Genomic DNA, 18,466 nt, shown 5'->3' with positions numbered 1-18,466 from the left:
CGGGGGGGGGGGGGGGGGGGCGAGTAGGCGGCGGCCGCACACACTCACGAGTCTGTATACGAAAGCCGAGCAAACGAAGAAACAGGACCAGCCGACCGACCAAACCAGCCAACGGCAAGAACCACAGCGGCACCTTCTCACAGGTGCCCCGTCAGGTCTCGCTTCCACCCCATCCTTTCTGCCATCAGCGTGTGAACCCACGCCAGGGCCCTGGGACACCCAGGCTGCCACATCTGGCCTGCCACCTATTTTTACACAGCCTCTGAGCAAAGAATGATTTTCCCGTTTTCTACTGGGGGAGGGGGGAACCAGAAGCATGACATTCTAGGACTTGTGACAATTCTCTGCAATTCATGTAAGTTTTCCTGAAACGCAGCCACACCACTCATTTACATATGGTCTCTGGCTGCTGTCACGCTGTGAAGGCAGTGCTGAGTGGGACAGATCTCTGCGCTGCTCCTCTGCTTTCCAGATCACAATGACACAGTCACAAGTCAACGGTGCTTTGAGTGCCACGTGTGGAACTGTGACACTGTATTTTCTTATCACCCCTGCATCCCCACAACGTCCAAACAAGAGAAAAGGAAGTGGACTTCGCCTGCCGAGCTCCTAAGGCACAGCAGGACGAGGACCCCTTTGTCACGAGATCTGCCGGCAAAGCCCTGCGTTCGTTGTGCCACCGCACCACACTGTGCTAGGAGAACACAATCAACGTCCACATTTCCAGAAGAGGCGGTCACCACAGTATTGCTCATGCACAGGAAGGCAGCATCAGAAAAACTTAAAATTTTTAAATGCTAACCATTCTGGATGGATAGCTTTTATTATTAATATATTATTTTTTGCTTACTTAATTTTGAGAGACAGAGAAAGAGAGCGAGGGGAGGTAGGGAGGGAGGGAAGATGAGCGGGGTAGGGGAAGACAGGGGGACAGAGGATCCGAAAAGAGCTTTGTGCTAACAGCAGAGAGCCCGACGCAGGGCTCGAAATCACAAGCCAATAGATCATGACCTGAGCCAAAGTCAGACGCTTAACTGAGTCACTCAAGTGGCCCATAAAAATGTAAACATTTTAAACATTAAAAAAAAATTGTTTTAATGTTTATTCTTGAGAGAGAGAGAGAGAGAGAGAGAGAGGAGAGAGACGTGAGTGGGGGAGGAGCAAAGAGAGAGGGAGACACAGAATCCAGAGCAGGTTCCAGGCTCCGAGCTGTCAGCACAGAGCCCAACATGGGGCTCGAACTCAAACTGTGAGATCATGACATAAGCCAAAGTCAGCCGCTTAACCGACTTAAGCCACCCAGGTGCTCCAAAACTTAAACATTAAAAAAAATTTTTTTTTTTTAATTTATTTTTGAGAGACAGAGAGAGACAGAGCATGAGTGGGGGAGGAGCAGAGAGAGAAGGAGACACAGAATCTGAAGCAGGCTCCGGGCTCTGAGCCGTCAGCACAGAGCCCGACACAGGGCTCAAGCTCACGGACCACGAGATCTTGACCTGAGCCAAAGTCGGCCGCTTAACCGACTGAGCCACCCAGCCGCCCCAGAACTTCAACCTTTGAAATGGAAAATCTCGTAACAGAATTCCTTCAGAAAAATAAAAACGGAAAAGGAAACTCCAAGCAAAGCTGGTCTCCAAGTGGCCTGTCAGCCAAGCGCGAGGAGGCCAGTGATGGTTTTCCTTGGGTTCTGGCGGAGTTCACGGGCACCACCGATACAGCTCAGCTGGTGTTTACTGGAGGAGTCTGAGATGGTGACGAGAAGCCTCTCGGAACGGCCCGCGTGGAACCACCACAGGAGAGTGTTTTCGGAGAAGCTGAGTGAAGATGAAGTCCCTACAACACAGCGGATCCTTGTCCCGGCTGATGGCAGTAAAATTACGTGTAGAGCAAAAAACAGCTTCGTGGGGCAAATTTACACGCCTGGGAAAATGTAATGTTTAAAGCTTACGGTTATTTCTTTTTACTTTCATCAGCAGGTACTTCGAGAGGTTTTTAAAATGCCTCGTGTGTGACTGAGCCAGTAATGTCAACAGGAACCTCATGTACTTGTGGAGACTTAACCGCCATCAGACCCTGACCTGTCCCGTCACACGGCAAGCAGCTCATCACGGGTTAATGGGTTTTTTTTTTTTTTTTTTTTGCAACTTCTTGAGCTCAGGGCCAAGACTGAAATTTCTCTGAATGAGAAAAACAACTCTCAACCACTACTAATGAACACCGAATGGCTCTGGAAACCGGCCTCTGGCTGCAATCTTCATGTTTCTTAATCAATTCAACCTGAAACGATCAGGCTAACCAGCACGGATCTGCAAAGTCTCCACTGTGGTTAAAAAAAAGGTTATTTTAGCACTAGCTTTCAGGAGTGAAAAGAAGGGAGATCCTGTTCTCACACAAGTTTACGGCGGGTACACTTTCTGCACTCAAACTACAGTTAAACAGCATTTTTCAGACCGTAACGCAAACGTGAAGGAAGCTTTCCCATTGCAAAATCCATACAGCTACACACTTGAGGAAGTTTTTCCTAACTGTGAACTGGAAGCGCTTAATCTACGATGCAACAGAATCTAACAGAATTCCGCAGCTGCTCTCCGAGTGAGGACGAGTGAGGACGCTATGTACCTGTGGACTAGTATCGGAGTGTGGCAGGCGCTATCTGTGTAAACGGACATTTCCGAAGATGAAATATGTAAATCTCATTACAGATCAGCATTAATAGATTAGAAGAAGACGTGCAGTAGAGTCTGAGAGGGGAACCGTGGCTCTGAACACCATTTCGGTGAAAATGTTATCCCCTCCGGAAAGAGAATCCCGTCCTTCTCATCAGCAGATCGGTATTACAGAAAACGGAACTCCAATATTTTTCTATTTTTAATTCCATCAGTAAGATCTGTGAAAATCTGCTCTCTCATTGTACAAACACTTTGTAATATCCTCTTCTTTGCCTCTTGGTCTACAAAACCTACGATATTTCCTCTCTGGGCCTCGCTACCCCTGGTCTAAAGAACCCTATACTTACAGCGCTGGTCCTCTTTGGAAATCCTTCTCAGCCACCTGGCACTGATTCTAGGCCTCCTGGAGACTAATGAGTAACTTCTTAAGAGAAGAGTTCACCCGGCATCAGACAGCATCTGATGAGCAGAGAGAGTGAAAAAAGAAACGGGAGGAATACAGCTAACGGTAAGAAGCGTTCTACAAGCTGCCACGGCTAAGAGTCTTTGTCAGCAAAGAAAAACAAAATTAAAAGAGAGCGAGAAAGAGAGGCAGTCTTTAAAATGTTACCGTGAGAAATGGCTCTAAAATTTTAGCTCCTACCACTAAATAATGAACGATACCTACCACCTAAAAAGTACTAGATACAAAGTAGAAGTCAAAACTCCTTGCTCCTGGCATGTTTAAATCTGCTCAAAGAGAAAAAATAATCCTAAAATAATTTAATGAGATATTCTAAGAGTTCACAAAGGAGTGGCCACAGAGGAACTGGAACGACACAGAAAAGTTTGACAAAAAAGGTAGAAAGAGAGTGGAGCCCTAGAAAAAGAGGGATCAAATACACAGACTAATAGTAAAACCATATGATGGGGGATGGACAGAATGGGTAAAGGAGGTTAAAAGGTACAGATTTCAAGTTATAAAATAAGTAAGTCACGATGGTGGCTACAGTTAATAATCCTGTATTATAGATTTGAAAGTTGCTACATGAGATCTTAAAAGTTCCCATTACAAGAAAAACATGTAACTGGGTGGTGACAGAAGTCAACTAAACTAACTGTGGTGATCATTTCACTATGTACACAAATACCAAGTCATCACGTTGTACGCCTAAAACTCACATTATATGTTAATTATATCTCAATTTTTAACAGGCTAATATGTGTAGTATTATAGAAACACTTCCAGAAATCATTCTTGAAACTCTGGTATCACGATAGAAAAGTAGATGATTGTTACAATTTACAAACAGACAAGGGTCCAATAAACATAAAAAAGATGTTCAGCCTCTAAAATAACCAGCTGGATTCAAGCTGGAGGGCTCCGTGGGTCCTAAAACTAGTGCCCTCTTCCTGTCACCCCCAGCTCTGAACCAGCTGCTGAAAAAGGCAAAACGACAGCTCACGTGCGTCACAAATGATCTTTTTTATTGTGAATCTGCCTGATGGTCGGACCACAGCTTGTTGAATTACATTACATGGCCCTGACCTTCTCAAATCTGAACCCTCGACATGGGCTGAATTCTTCCCGCAGTCAGAAGCGGAAAAGACTTTACCCACAAGGTCAGAATGTAGCCCAGGCAGAGAAAGAGAAGGGCTGGGCCCCAGAACACACTCCCTCCCCTTAAGAAAAACAAGCCTGAGGAGAAAAGGTGCCAAGAGGTGAATGAATACTTAGGAGAGAATCCTCTCTATGAGGATTTTTACAGAATAATACGGGGGAAAAGCTGGAGAAATAAGAACCCTAAATATCAGGCCCAGGAGTTGCAGCTTCACTGTGTAAGCACAGAGGGAGGCCGGAGGTTGGAGGAGGGTCATTCAGGAGGGGCTGAAGGAAAGACAGCCCTGGGGATCAGGGGCAGAGACCCTGCTACAACAGAGTAACTACACTGTCTCCTGAGATGACGAAGCCTGAAACGTAGCCAATTAAATGGTTATGCCCACCTTCTCCTCAAGATACAATGGAGCAAGGGGTATCTGGGTGGCTCAGTCGGTTGAGCGTCTGACTTCGGCTCAGGTCATGATCTCACACTCTGTGAGTAGGAGCCCCGCGTCGGGCTCTGTGCTGACAGCGCAAAGCGTGGAGCCTGCTGCAGATTCTGTGTTTCCCTCTCTCTCTCCTCTTCCCCCGCTCATGCCCTGTCTCTGTCTCTCAAAAATAAATAAACGTTAAAAAAAAGTTCTTTAAAAAAAAATACAATGGAGCAAATGAAAATGGATTAAAAATAGGTCATGTCCCCCAAAAGACCCTATTGGGCCATTTTCTGAAGTGCCAACTGAGCAAAAAGTCAAATATGCCAAGTCAACCTCTGGTCTTTAATAAAAACTTTCAGTGAAGAGTTCCAAAATGACAGTAATTAGGACTCACAAGGAGTCAGACGGCTGACTAAAAACCAGAGATGTCCCGTGGCTGGTGTAAAATAAAAACAAAATAATCTCAATTTCTCTCTCTCTCTCTCTCTCTCCCTCCCTCCCTCTCTCGCAGGTAATGTGGGAGCAGCAGCTGGGCATCTACGAGCAGTCTTTCTCTGAGTGCTACTCCAGCTTGCTAGGCCTGGCTGCTCCTTGGGGCCCAGATTAACCCCTGCCCTAGGATACTGCACATTCCAAAACATACCAGAGCAAACTACAAAGGCTGCTATTTAACTTCCTAAAAACACCCCAGTGCCACAGAACCACACTGTACCTGGTCTAGCCCTGGTTGTTCTAGGCTCCAGGGTCTCCCAACAGAACACTGCTCTCCTTGATGCAACTCATGGAAGAAAACGCCTGATGGTCTCAATGGTCTTACCTTTCAAACCAAGTTTAAAAATTAAAAGAAAGGTTTTCTTCTCTGTGGCTCCTTGCCCATTACAGGTTATCCTGGTAACAGTTGTCTTCAAATTTACTGCATTAGCAGATTAGCAGGAGTAAAGTGGGACGTGGAAGCAAAACAGAAGCTCTTCTGTAAAGAAAAAAAGAGCATATGATCACAGCGTGTTCTGTCTGGGTCTGATGACAGCTGTCAGTAAAGATACTGTTTCAGGGTCCTGATTCACATAGAACTACACCTCAGAAAATTGAAAAGTTCTAGTTAACCGCAATTTTTCTGTGGGAAAACAGGGAAAAAGGGCACTGTCGTTCCCCCTGCCTCAGCTTTTAACCTACACTAAACAATAACCCAGAAATAGAGACACCGTAATATCACCATCTGTGAACAAATAACAAAGAACATATGTATTATCGTCATCTTATGAAAACATCAATAATATTCTCATCCAACACAGAGCTAAGTAATGGCACCATACTTTAAAATACTGAAAGCAAATTCGGGGGTGGCTGCGTGACTCAGATTGTCAAGTGTCTGACTTGGTTTCAGCTTAGGTCACGATCTCACTTTCGTGACTTCTAGCCCTGCGATGGGCCCTGTGCAGAGCCTGCTTGGGATTCTCTCATCCTCTCTCTCTCTCTCTCTCTCTCTCTCTCTCTCTCTCCCTCCCTCCCTCCCTCCCTCTCTCCCTCTCTCTACTCCTTCCCTGCTCACACTGTCTCTCTCTCAAAATAAATAAATAAACTTAAAAATATAGTAATAAAATTAAATAATAAAAATAATAAAATAAAAATTTTAAAGCAGATTTTCAAAGTATCTCCCTCTAAATGCCCTCAAGTAGCCCCATGTAATACGTTAAAACATAATGTTTACCAGGAAATGTAAGCAGAATATTGAAGTCACTGAAGTACTAGCTATACAGCCAAATTCTAATGTCAATGAATCAAATACTACACATGAAAGGACTATAAACTGTCTTCCAAGGCACTTCATTTATAACTTAACACTGCAGGAAAAAAAGACTCAAACTATGGACAATATGCTAATGAGAAATCTTGTAAGAATGCAGTCTACAAGGCATTTCACAAAAAATGCTGTTCATGTGATAACCTTTCTTCCATAAAACACACTACACTGAGATCAATGTTTTCCATCAAGTAATAAATAGAAACAATGCTAACTGCTTGATAAAATGAATGAAACAAAACAGTAAGAAACCCAGGTTAAAATGAAAAGAACATAAAAATCTGATGTACTTATGTGCTCCACAGGATTTGCGCGCGCGCACACACACACACACACACACACACACACACACACTCTTTAGCGTTTAATTTGAGTGGCTGCAGGACCCTCAAAACTAATCCGCAATCATCTTTTCCAGGAGCCAAGACCACCCACCTCTCCTGCTTGTGGGCGGATCACAGGCTCCCAGCAGAGCAGGACAACCTGCCGGCCTCACCCTGCCCCACACGCCCATCCAGGAAGCCAAAAGAAAAAACCCGCTGTCAAATGTACTCCTGAGCATTATGAACCTGAGTGCTTATTAAATAGGAACAAGTATGCTGAGACTTAATCCACTTTTCTGGAATACGGTCTTTGCATAATTGCTCCTACTCTTTTCACTTAGGCTAATTAGGAAAGGGAGTGGGTCTATACTACTGATGGCAAGAAATACAGTTGGTTATTCTAAGGTGGGAGAACATGAGAAACCGGACCAGACGATGGAAGACAGAACGGGCCAGTGTCCGAGTGGAGCAGCGGAACTCTGAGTAAAGAGCATATACTGAATACACATTGAAATGCCTCTAGATGGACAGTAAAAAGACTACCTCGGTTGTTTTGCCTTGTTTTTCAAAGGCACAATCTACAAGGACCAGGAGAAGGCAACAGAATTGGAGGGGTGCTGGAAGGGAGCAGGAGTGCTGTCTGAAGAAATTATTCCCTGAATACTCAGATCCCTAAACATCCTCACCCTCTGTCCCACCCCTGCCAGCCCCAGGAGGCAGGCCTCTGAACTGGGAGACCCTGGTTCAGCTGGGCACAGCTGGGGACAGCTTGCCACCCTGACAACAGAAAGGCTGTGGGAACTGCAGAACAAATGCGGAGACACAGGCACGCCCCACTGCCCACCCCAGCCCCAGCCAGATTCTCTTACTGGGCGCCAACAGTCTTCGGAGCCAACTACGGAACTTGAGAAAGAAAAGAACCTGAAAGCACCAAGACACTGGGCACTTCCCAACCAAGGAGCACTACTAGTCACTGTGGTGCTGGAAAGTTCGTAGCCAACGCACCCCTCTTGTGATGGGAGCCTCCAATCTACTACTGTTAAAACCAAATGTTTTTTTACAAACCCTTTTTATCGCAAATTTGCAGGACAGTTGCAAGAGCAGTACGAGAAACTCTCAGCGAGCCTCCACTGGTCTTACAAGTGACCACTGGGTCACTTTTGCTTGAACGCTCCACTCCCTCTCTGCGAACATCCCAAATGTTTGAGACCTTTCTGCAAAGGTTTCGTGGACCTTTCCGCAAACACGCCACTGTGTATTTCCTAAGAACAAGGATAGTAAGCAACACAAGCACAGTACATATGCCACAGTCAAGAACACAGTACCTGTTGACTACGGAGTAAATAGTTCACTTTCTAATCCTGCCAATGGTTTTATGATGTCGTTCGTGGCAATCTTCCCTCCCCTCCACTCAGGATCCTATGTCACATTTCCTTCCACTCCTGTCTGAAACAGCCCGCCAGCATTTCTTAGTCTTTCATTTTTTGATCTTTTTGAAGACTACAGGGTATGCATTTCTGGTGGGAATGAATGAAGTTTTGTTTTTCCCAGAGTATCACATAAGGCAGATGTCAACCTCTCCCTTTACTGGTGACCACTCTGATCACCCGGTTAAGACGGTATGTGCCATATTTCTCCACTGTAAAATAACCATTTTCTCCCAAGTAATCAATTGGTAAGTAATCTGTGGGAAGATATTTTGAGATTATGTCCTTAAAACATTCACTCAGTAGTTTTACTACCCACTGGCAATTTTTGTCTGAATCAACTGTTACTCTGATGGTTATAAAGCGGTGTTTTCTTGAAAGTCTACTATTCCTTCATCAGATGACATTCTAACTTCAGGAAGGTGGGCCTCCTCTTTATTCTGTTAACAGTGTGGACTCATAGGTTCTTATTTTACTTATTAATGCCATTATCCACTCTGATACTCAAGTTGTCCCAGATTCAGCCAGTGAGAATCCCTTCAAGCAGACTCCCATGTGCTTTCCATGCTTTTTGAGCACTTCCTTATTTCCTGGCATAACAACACGTTCGAGATTCATCCTGAACGTTCTCTGCCCCAGCTCTAAAATCATCCATCTTCCAAGGAGCCCTGGTTCTTTTAGTGGAGAATGTAATGCAGAAATGAAGATTTGAGAGCCAAGGACAAAGCTGGGAAAGACGGTGATTCCATATAATTCAACTGTGTGTGCTATGTGTATCCCTGACTTTTAAATATGAAGGAAAACCAAAGATCGCCAGACATCTCAGGAAATCCTCTAGCATGAAAAGTCAAGGGCAAAACAAACAGAAAAATACAAGCTGGAGTAAAGACTATACAAGGAAGAGAGAATATAAAAAAAAAAAAACTGTATCCTCAGATGGATAATACATCCATTGGGGAAAAAACAAAAAACAAAAAACACAGGATACTATTTTAAAGGGCACAGAGAATAATTAACAGACTAATACAGAAGGAAAATGATTTCTGACCCGGGAGTCTATACTCAGCCAAACTATCAACGAAGAGTACACAGAAACACGAGTCAAAAGATCTACCTCCTACACGATTTATTCACAGAAAGCTACCGTGCAGAGACTGTGCTCCACTAACACAAGAGGGACCGCCATAAAGAAGACAACACAGAATACAAGAACAAGAGAGTCAATGCAGGAGAGAGGCGGAGAGAACCCCTGGGATCCTGGCAGACAACTGTGCTCCCTGCAGGGAGGGCAAGCAGGGCAGGCCGGAGCGGGGAAGGATTTCCTCGAAAAGATAAAGCTGACGGAAAACTTGCTGAACACGTAACTGACTAAAAGTCTGAGGCTAAAACAGTGCATTAATAGCTTCTTAGAAAAGTGATGGTGGGGCATCTGGGTGGCTCAGTCGGTTGAGCGTACAACTCTTGATTTTGGCTCAGGTCATGATTGCAGGGTCATGGGAGGCGGGAGCCTACTTAAGATATTCTCTCTCTCTCTCTCTCTCTCTCTCTCTCTCTCTCTCTCTCTCTCCCCTTCTACCCCTTCTCCGCAGTTTGTGCACTCATACTCTCTCTCAAAAAATAAAAAATTAAAAAGTGATGGGTGCCTGGCTGGTTCAGTTGGTACAGCATGTGACTCTTGATCTTGGGGTTGTGAGTTTAAGTCCCACGCTGGGTGGAGAGATTACATATAAACAAACAAACAGGGGCGCCTGGGTGGCGCAGTCGGTTAAGCGTCCGACTTCAGCCAGGTCACGATCTCGCGGTCCGTGAGTTCGAGCCCCGCGTCAGGCTCTGGGCTGATGGCTCAGAGCCTGGAGCCTGTTTCCGATTCTGTGTCTCCCTCTCTCTCTGCCCCTCCCCCATTCATGCTCTGTCTCTCTCTGTCCCAAAAATAAATAAACGTTGAAAAAAAAATTTAAAAAAAAAAAAATAAAAAAATAAAATAAAAAATAAAAAATAAAAAATAAAAAAATAAACAAACAAACAGGGGTGCCTGGGTGGCTCAGTCAGTTCAGCATCCGACTTCGGCTCAGGTATTGATCTCACAGCTGGTGGATTTGAGCCCCGCATCATCAGGCTCTGTGCTGACAGCTTGGAGCCTGAAGCCTGCTTTGGATTCTTTATCTCCCTCTTTCTCTGCCTCTTCCCCACTCACTCTGTCTCTTAAAAATAAACATTAAAAAAAAAAAAAACACAAACAAACATAACATTTTAGAGGGGGAAATGATACTATTTCTGGGAAAACCAAAAAATTTTTAGGAAAGGAAAAATATTTGTAATTTACCACTTAACATTAAAGAGCACACAGGGTCATAATGATAAAACTAATTACTGATTTAACCAAAATTGTAATAAAATTATCAAGGAAAGATGGAGAAGACAGACTGTGGGGAGGGGAGAGGAGAGGAGAAAGCTAATCCTTATTCCATATCTTTTCACAGCAGGAAATCAATAGATATGCTTAAAACCAAAACAAACTAGCATACAAGTAAGCAAATATGAACTCTTCAAATATGTTCTTCAGACACATGGAGGTAAATACATTTTTTAATTGGCCAGAAGAATTCAAAGAACTACAAGCTGCCTTTGGGAAAAGGGAAAAGAGGGTGGGAAGGCTAAAGAAAGCTGTTTTTCTTATCCAACCTCCCAGGACTAGCTCACTCTTGACTGTGGATGTGTAAAACACTGACAAAAAAAAATTTTTAATAAATTTTTAAGAAGAATGCTTAACTGGAAAAGCTTTTAAATGTTGAGACCAGAGAGCTTTAACAACAGCAACTCACTAGCTATGAAACTAAGTCCTCTAACCTGAGTACCCATTTCTTCATCTATGAAATAACGAGTTGCACTAATAAACTCTAAATGTTCTTCCTGCTTCAGTGATTTATGAATCTGCTATAAAAACAAAGTAATCTAGGCTTTAAATATGGTGCCAGTGGCAGGGCATCTGACTTCGGCTCAGGTCATGATCTCACGGTTCATGGGTTTGAGCCCCCCTGTCGGGCTCTGTGCTGACGGCTCAGAGCCTGGAGCCTGCTTCAGATTCTGGGTCTGCCTCTCTCTCTCTCTCTCTCTCTCTCTCTCTCTCTCTCTCTCTCTCTCTCTGTGTGTGTGTGTGTCCCTCCCCTGCTCATGCACTGTCTCTCTCTCTCTCTCTCAAAAACAAATAAACATTAAAAAAAAAGATTAAAGATACACACACGAAGGATGTCCACGAGGACAATCCACGAGGATGATGACAGGTACTTCCTTCTCAAAAAGGGGCAACTCTCCCCAAGTGTTTAACTTATAGGAAACCCCAAGGTTTACATCGTAACCAAAGGGCGAAGATGAGAAGGGCCTGGCCAAAGCGCTCTTGAGAGTACGGAAGCGCGGAACAACAGCACGGTGTTGCAGGGCTGAAGGAGGAAAAGCAGGGATTTGCTAGCGACCGCTACAACGTGCACTCTAACGGCTGACGTCCTAGTCTATCGAGGCCACTGCAGAATACCACACTGGGCGGCTGATAACAACAGAAATTTAGTTCTACAGTTCTAGAGGCTGCGAAAGCCCAACATCTCGGCGTCTGGTGAGGACCCGCTTCACGGTTCACAGACAGTGGTCTTGTTTGCTGTGTACTCGCTCAGCAGGAGGGGGCCGGCAAACCTCCGGGGTTGGTTTTTAAACCCCCTTCATAAAAGCTCCACCCACATGGTCTAACCACCTCCCAACAGCATCACACCGAGGATGTGTAAGGATTAGATTTCAACACACGGACCTTGAGGGGGGACACCGACATTCAGTCTATAGAAATGGGTATCGTTAGATTCTTCTCTCAGAGGAAATGGATCCAGAGGGCCCCCTTCAAAACAGGAAACCAAGATTTAAGAAAGAGATAATACACTTTTATATTTATTTTTGCCAATTTTGAAGGAGCCACATTTTCTTCAACAGCCAATAGCTCTACCACTGAGCATCTCCTCTTTTCAGTACTACTGACTCTGACCAAGGCCAAGAAGGGGAATTCAAGAACAATATACCTATAAAATTACCAGTCAGAAATGAGGACTGGTTTAGCGTAAGACAGTGAAAAAAACCAGACTCTCAACTCAACAGTGTCTAAATACGTACTTGCTTAGTCACAGAATTTGAGAACAGCAACAATGAACATCTAGCCTTACAAATCCTTTGTGCTAGCATTATGCAAGCATTTTCCACTCTCTCAGGTATTAATTCCTATTTTACAGTTGAGGATAATAAGAAAGGATTTACTCCAAATAACCCTTATGTGAACTAGGTTTTGTTTTTTTAAGCTCACCTTACGAAGAAAGCCAATGAAAATCTCTCAATGCTGTCACGTGAATTTTTAATATCGATTCCAAGATATTCCCCACTGATGCAAATTCACAAGAGGAAGTCCCAGCTAATGCAGAACATACGAGAAAGCATTTTCTCCTTATATCCTACGTCACGCACAAACAAAGCACCTCAAGTACAGAGAGGCGACCCGGCCTGATCACATAAAAGCAAGTCGCTTGATGACTTCTTAGCAACATCAGGAAGCTCCAAGGTAGGCAGCTCGACCAGAGTAAAATTTCAACACGGGTCTTCCCCTCACTTCTGTAAGCGTCCATTCTCACACGCGTTTTTCAAACACCCAAGTCCGAAGACAGGGAGTATGAAACGGGAAGATAATCCATCTTTGAGGCCTTGTCCATCATCTCATCCTCAATGCCTAGCACAGCGTGAATAACAATTTTGAAAATCCACAAAAACTTGAATGCGAAAATCATCAAAAATGAGCGAACAACTCATAATTGGGAGAAATCACCTAACTAAATAATTTGGATGACTTCAGAGGCATCTTTCTTTCTTTCTTTTTCTTAATATATAATTATCTAACCCATGACTCCAGTCTTGTGGTGGTCTTAGTGCAACAATTAAGTGTGGGGTTTCTGTTTTGTCTGTTGGTTGGTTTTTTTTGAGAGGGGTGGGGCAGAGAGAGACCAGGAGAGAGAGAATTCCAAGCAGGCTCCACGCTGTCAGCACAGAGTCAGCGCAGAGCCTGATGCAGGGCTCAAACTCACAAACCGTGAAATCCTGACCCGAGCCTAAATCAAGGGTTGGACGCTTAACCGACTGAGCCATGCAGGCACCCCCAAAGGTATCTTTCAACAAAATTTAAAGATATATTTGCATGTAAATATTTATACTCAGTATTTCAATATTTATACTTAAATATACACATATACATGTAACTCAGCTAATTTCAGAAACGCCAATCATTTTAATACAAGCCGTGGCAAGAATACCAAGGCTTCTAAATCATTAATCATGGGGAACCTGGGTGGCTCATTCGGTTAGGCGTCCGACCCTTGATTTTGGCTCAGGTTAAGATCTCATGGTTTGTAAGATCAAGCTCCATGTCAGGCTCTGCACAGTGAGGAGCCTGCTTGGGATTCTCTGTCTCCCTCTCTCTCTCTGTCCCTCCCCCACTCGCGCACACACACGCTCTCGCTCGCTCTCTTTCCCCAAATAAACTTAAAAACAATCAATCAGAAATCACCATACCAAGAACACACACACACACACACAAAGTCTTTATTAAAGTATAAAACATCCACAGTAAATCCATACTATCACTTTTTAAAAACACAATCACATATGTAAAGTACTTTAGGTAAAAACTTTGGCACCTGATTAGATTACATCATGGTCTGGCTATGCACCTTATGGGATACTCAAATCACTGCAGTCATGCATGAAGCCAACCCAATCTAAGTTGCGATTAAGATGGAGCCAAGTCATAAATTAGTAAATTAGCATCCAAAGGAAAGCCCAGAGAACCAACTCTGCCTCTGAGATGAGAGCAATGGTATGCAAGGCGACAGGATCTCAATCGCCAGCAAGTGGCTCAGCCACGATAAACCATCAAGTTTAATTTGACGTAAAAGCTGAGATTTCCATAATCCAGGATACAACGGCAAGAAAGGCATCAAAACTTTTTGCAGGACATCTTGGTAACCAAGTGATTAGTAAGTTAAATAAAAGTACAGAGACTGGAAAATGTGCTAAGCGCCATGAAAGTGGAAGAATTTGTCCACTGAGAACTCAACCCAAGAATGGGATTGTCTCTCTCCCTCTCTCTGCCCCACCCAGGTGCGCACACTCATGTGTGTGTCTCTCTCTCTAACTAAATAAACATTTTAAAAAGTTCAACTAGATTATCTCTGTGACTGTAAATAATTTAGCGCAGCGTATAAACGATCTTCATTAGAACTGCGGCAACGCAACTAAAACCACACCTCCTTCCAAATCACGGCAAGGTACTTCGGCCCGGGGATGCGCAGAGGCCGTACTGTATGCCCCACGCCACCAAACAATGGGGAAGACTTAAAAGAGAACACAGATTTGGTTCAGTCAACCTCTGGGCAAGAATTCATCTCTCTAAACTTACCTTATCTGTAAAATGAGAAGATCAGACTAAACTATCACTTATGATGCTTCAAATCCTAACCTTCTAGAAAATGAAATATAAAATCTAAGTGAAACCAGGAGATTCAAAGAGATGAAGAAAAAGGAACCAATGAGTAACCACAGTCAAACTCTTAAGAAATTCAATAAATTTCCGCAAGATCTTAAAGTATAGAGTCCTGGTAACAGAATTTATAGAGTTGTACAGTATCACTGTATTCTGCTAGGAAACTGATTTGGTCTGTGTCCAGTATTTTCGTTTTGCTTTAAGTCCACATATGGACACACCACCTCCAAGGAAGACCAAACTGCAGAAAGGTCAGGGGAACAGAGGGCTCACAAAGGTGCGTACGGTCCCTTTCTCCCATAAAAAGTGGACCAAGAAACTCTTCCTCCTACGTCAGGTTATAATCCCCAGTGCCACCTTCAGCGTTCTCAAACAGTACCATAGGCCTGCTTTGTCAAGGACCCAAACCCAGTACAACTCGATGCCCTGTTGATAGGAGCTGTGGTTATTTTTAGGTGTCGTAAGGTAAACTGGAGTATGAATTCATCCACGAAGCTTGTAAGATACCCCACACCCACCTTTCCTGTGGTATACAACCCAGTACATATATAAAGCAGGACAGGGTCCTCCGAAAAGAATCCTGACAGGTATCTGGAGAACAGGATTTAGATTCACAACTTGCGTGAAATGAGTTAATAGGCAGAAGCTCAAGGCAGAATGAAAACCTTAACACAGCTCTTCAAAGGCACATTTACAAATAGCTTCTGTGGCCTGTACCAGACCTCATATTTTTCTCCATCCTTAAGAAGGGGGGAAAAACCCCTCTCAAAGAGTTTGATTTATAGCACGGTAGGAAAAAACAAAACCAAATTCTTCTTTCTCACAGAGTAAAATGTTTTACCTGACAGACTTTCCTCTGTATCGCAGTTGCTTTCACTAGGCCACCACTGGTGACCGTTTAGTTTTCATTTTTCCTATTATGAAACAACGCCGGGGTTTCCAGAAGTGGAGCTGTCGGATCAAACGTGTGTTTCTAACTAGACGCACACGGGCAAATGGCTCCCCCGGAGGCTGTGCCATCCGAAGGGCCACCAGCAATGCAGGCGCGCCGTGTCCCCACACCCTGGCCCTGACGCGCACCGTTCGTACGTCTGAGAGCCATTTACACTCCGCTCTTCAGCCAACTGTCTGTTTACATCCTTTGTCCATGTTTCCACCGGGGCCGGCCTTCTCCGTGACTTGTAGTGGTGACTTACAAGGCAGAAAACGAGCCCTCTGTCCGACCGCATTCCAATCTCTTCAACTCATTCCGATCTGGTGTCTATCCATGCCACTCAACTGAAACTGCTCTTTCCAGTCACCAGTGACCTCCAGATGGGGCTAAGTCCAAATGCAACTCCTTCTGTCCTCATCTTGAACTCGCCCTCGGCAGCTTTCAATACAGCTGACCAGCAGCCCCTCCTCATTAGAACATTCTCCTCACTCGCCTTCTTTGGTATTAGGCTCCCGGTTTCCTCCCTGGCTTCTTCAGTCTCCCTAGCCGGGGCTCCCGTCCTCCCCTCCCTTCCCCTCCCACACGACCGACCGCGGTGCAGGCCGCAGGGTCCGGGCGGTGCCCGCTACCTACTACGCTCCCCCAAGCTGACCTGACCGTATTAGCTGGGGTGTCCACTCACACTTGTTCTATTCGCGCTGTCGCCCCAGTGACCGCAACAAGGCCCGGGACACTTTCAAAAAAAAGTCTTGTTGACTAAATGAAGCCATTTCAGTGGGTTTTAAAAAGGCCTCTACAGGGGCGCCTGGGTGGCGCAGTCGGTTAAGCGTCCGACTTCAGCCAGGTCACGATCTCGCGGTCCGTGAGTTCGAGCCCCGCGTCGGGCTCTGGGCTGACGGCTCGGAGCCTGGAGCCTGTTTCCGATTCTGTGTCTCCCTCTCTCTCTGCCCCTCCCCTGTTCATGCTCTGTCTCTCTCTGTCCCAAAAATAAATAAAAACGTTGAAAAAAAAATTAAAAAAAAAAAATAAAAAGGCCTCTACAGACACAGTTGAGATACAACTTTATACAACCGAAGGCCATCTCTGCACTTCAAACGCAGGCACCCAACTGCGGGCCGACATTCCCCGTCGGATGGTTCAAGCACCCCAAAGTCAGTGTCTCCAAAACTGCCTGTCCACCATACACCAACACTGACCGGCCATCAATCCTTTCTGTCCCCGTGTCGTCCCTGTGTCAGGAAAGGCACGCCCCAGGTGTAAAAGTCAGAGCCCGGAAACCACCCTGGCTCTTCTCTTCCCTCCCAATCCTATTCATCCAATTCTGTCTTCTGAGTACCTCCCCGCCTCCATTTTCTGCCACCACCACCCCCCTCCCCCAGGAGAAGAGAAACAGCTTCCTGATCCATCTCCCTGGGTCTCCTCTGGACCGTCTAAGCCACCGTTGATTTGGGTTCCTCGTCAGCGTCCCCTGCCACTCCGTGTGAGGCATGGGAACAATAATTCTGATCCACGTGGTCCACTACAGGAGCCACGTAAGGCTTCTGAGCACTTGAAATCTAGACGGTTTGACGGAGGTGTGCTGTAAGCATAAAATGCACACTTGACTTCAAAGGCGTGGTACAAAAGACAGAAATGAAAATATCTCATTGGTAATTTTTATGCTGACTGCATATTGAAAAAAGTTAAGATTCCATATGTAGCTTGCATTATATCCTATTCATTGAGACATTGTCCTGAGCATTTCACTGAGAGCACCAGCACCATGGCCACCTTTTTCTAACCATGTATGACCACAGCATGGCAAGAGCTGGGCCTGGCACGGATCTGGCAGCGAGATGCTTGCCGAACGAATTATGGCCAGCAATCAGTATCATTTATGTGCACTCACTTAAAAACAAAACATTAAACATGTAATTCTCACTTGGGAGTTGGATGACACTTGTACGACACACTTGGTATTAAGAAAACTTTCTATGTTTAAAACTTTAGTCTTTTAAATGTTTATTTATTTTGAGAAAGAGGGAGAGAACACAAGTAGGGGAGGGGCAGAGAGAGGGAGAGAGAGAATCCCAAGCAGGCTCCATGCTGTCAACGCAGGGCCCAATGCAACGTAGGGCTCGATCGTATGAACCGTGAGCTCATGACCTGAGCTGAAATCAAGAGTTGGACGCCTAACCGACTGAGCCACCCAGGTGCCCCTATGTTTAAACTTTAGGTACACATGCATCTTAAGAAATAATTACTTACTTCTTTAATGTGCATTCTAATCACGTGTCATTAATTTTTCTAATTTCTCATGGCCAAAATTTCTGTTAGAAGGGAAAGACAGACTGGGGAAGACTGGAAATTCAAGCTGGCCTAAAAATAACTTGAAGATTACGAGTCATCAACTAGTAAAACATTGGTCATCACAACTCAAAAAATCAGCCACAAGAGAAGGAAGGTTGGCGGACAGCACAAGGCAAAGCAAGCAAATTAAGGATAAACACGCAAAGTCTAGTTAACGAGAGCCGGACTCGTTTTGTTATTCCCTCTGCAACATTATCAAGCCACGGAGAGGGTGTGGGATACACTCACGTTGACAAGCTTTACAGTCGTATGTTGTCATTCTACAGAAAACACACTCTCAGATGGCCTCACAAACCCAGAAAGTGACAGGGTAGAAAGGACAATCCAAATGATCATTACATTTGAAGGACAGAACAACTGTGACCTGAACGAATTTCAACGTGATTTAGGT

At 44.7% G+C, this 18,466-nt stretch overlaps 1 protein-coding gene across 23 annotated transcripts in view; it reads right to left on the bottom strand.

Annotated features, from left to right (window-relative positions):
* Positions 1 to 18,466, bottom strand: part of PPP6R3 (protein phosphatase 6 regulatory subunit 3) — a 135,933-nt gene that overhangs the window by 86,259 nt on the left and 31,208 nt on the right. For 22 of the 23 annotated variants that reach the window (XM_040465833.1, XM_040465835.1, XM_040465840.1 and 19 more), the window contains one exon: positions 5,500 to 5,652. The gene's annotated coding sequence lies outside the window, so the exon portion shown is untranslated. Of the gene's footprint in view, positions 1 to 3,016; positions 3,129 to 5,499; positions 5,653 to 18,466 lie in introns of those variants that run through there. The other variant, XM_040465828.1, reaches the window with a different exon arrangement.

This window comes from Herpailurus yagouaroundi, unplaced genomic scaffold (assembly GCF_014898765.1).
Source record: "Herpailurus yagouaroundi ecotype Mexico unplaced genomic scaffold, PumYag 569, whole genome shotgun sequence".
Lineage (NCBI taxonomy): Eukaryota > Metazoa > Chordata > Mammalia > Carnivora > Felidae > Herpailurus > Herpailurus yagouaroundi.
This window is presented reverse-complemented; position numbering and strand designations above follow the sequence as displayed.